This window comes from Alligator sinensis, unplaced genomic scaffold, assembly GCF_000455745.1.
Source record: "Alligator sinensis unplaced genomic scaffold, ASM45574v1 scaffold849_1, whole genome shotgun sequence".
Classification (NCBI taxonomy): domain Eukaryota; kingdom Metazoa; phylum Chordata; order Crocodylia; family Alligatoridae; genus Alligator; species Alligator sinensis.
Genome location: NW_005842271.1, coordinates 884470 through 886565, shown reverse-complemented (window position 1 = coordinate 886565; position 2096 = coordinate 884470).

The window sequence follows — 2096 nt, the reverse complement described above, 5'->3', positions numbered from 1 at the left end:
CACACTTATAAGATGGGAAACTCCCTTCTTGAGAGCACGGAGGCAGAAAGGGATCTTGGAGTCATCATTGACTCCAAGATGAACATGGGCCGACAATGCGAGGTCACGGTCGGCAGGGCTATTGTGCATCCACAGGTACATCTCAAGTAGGGCCAAGGAGGTGATCCTCCCCCTCTATGCGACACTGGTCAGGCTGCAGCTGAAATACTGTGTCCAGTTCTGGGCACCCCACTTCAAGAGGGATGTGGACAAAATTGAGAGGGTCCAGGGGAGGGCCACCGGCATGATCCAGGGACAGCAGGGCAGACCCTACAATGAGAGGCTATGGGACCTGAACCTGTTCAGCCTTCACAAGAGAAGGCTGAGGGGGGACCTTGTGACCATCTATAAACTCACTAGGGGGGACCAGAAGGGTTTGGGGGAGACCTTGTTTCCCCTAGCGCCCCCCGGGATAACAAGGAATAACGGCCACAAGTTGTTGGAGAGTAGGTTTAGATTAGACATCCATAGGAACTACTTCACAGTTAGGGCGGATCTGGAACCAACTTCCAAGGGAAGTGGTGCTGGCTCCTACCCTGGGGGTCTTAAAGAAGCGGCTTGATGCCTACCTGGCTGGGGTCACTTGAACCCAGTTTCCCTCCTGCCCAGGCAGGGGGTCAGACTTGAAGATCTACAAGGTCCCTTCCAACCCTACTTCTATGATTCTATGATTCTAATCACTCAGTTATTGTTCAGGCTTTTAGAAATAAATGTTTCTAAAACACAACCATAAACTGAGAAAATTCTGATCAGTGTGGGCATGGTCAAGTATAATGTTTACACTGATGTAAATGGAATTGCATTGGTGTAAGAGAGTCATGGGCACATGCTACTAGCCTCTAAACTGGGATAGCCTTGCTCGGTCCAGTGGAGAGTTATGCCTGAAAGACACGGGTAGAACTTTACTACTCTCCTGATACAGTCAGGTGCCACCTGTCTGCATACATCTCAGGGTAGACTTTTGCAAAAGAAAGACTGTTACCTGCTTCCTTTTCACCTAGCTACCTACTAGGTATACACAGACTATACACAGCTGAGGGATAATTAATTATGCCAGGGTATCCATATATTTGTCCATGCCTTGTTGGTGAAATGTATCCTTCTGCAGAGACTGTAAATGGGATGTAGGTTGTGTTTTGGCCTTGAGCTAGCTCTCTGCACACGGATGAATTTCAGCCTTTGCAAATATCACACCTACTAATTCAGCTGAGTGCTGCCTTGGTGCTTTGTATTCCAGTCACTAATAATTTCTAATATGCGGAACAAATTAGGTTCACCTGTGGGTGAATGGGATGAATGTGTGTATTTCTTCTAATGCTCTTGTATAAGAGAACTGGTAGGTGCTCTTATTGCCTTTTATTCAGCAACTCATTCTGGGCAAGTAATTTTTGTTATAAGCCTGTAAAACATTTCTTTTCCTAACTTCACCCTTCCTGGTAAAAGGTAAGTGCATAGGCGCTGACTTTGGTTTTTGCTGGTGGATGCTTTTTATCTTTTGTGTTCCTGTGCTGAGCCCCTCACATGCCTCTCACAGACGCGGAAGACGGCATGAGAACTGCATCAGAGCGACCAACTGGCGGCTTCGGCAGTGGTGTCTCGAGGCAGGCTTCGGCTTCCTGGACAACGACCCGCACATTACGACAAGGGACATGCTCAGTTGGGATGGGCTTCACCTGTCCCCCAAAGGTAAGCGTGTATTTTCTTCTAGGTTGGCGGATCTCCTCCAGCAGGCTTTAAACTAGGCTCGTCGCGGGGAGGGGAAGATGAGGGCGGGGGAAGCTGTGGACCACCAAACCATGTGGCACCCACAAGGACAGCCCAGCCTGAAGAAGGAGAACATTGGGAACATGCAAGCCATGGGGTGGCCAGCACTAAAGCACAGGTAAGCAACAAGAAGGTAAGAAATAAGGGGCCCCTTGGGATTCAGAGTGGGGGGGCAGCAAAGGCACCTGTCTCAGGGCTCAAGTGCCTATATATTAATGCTAGGAGCATGGGGAACAAGCAGGATGAACTAGCGCTCCTGCTTGCACAAAACACCTATGACTTAGTAGGGCTAA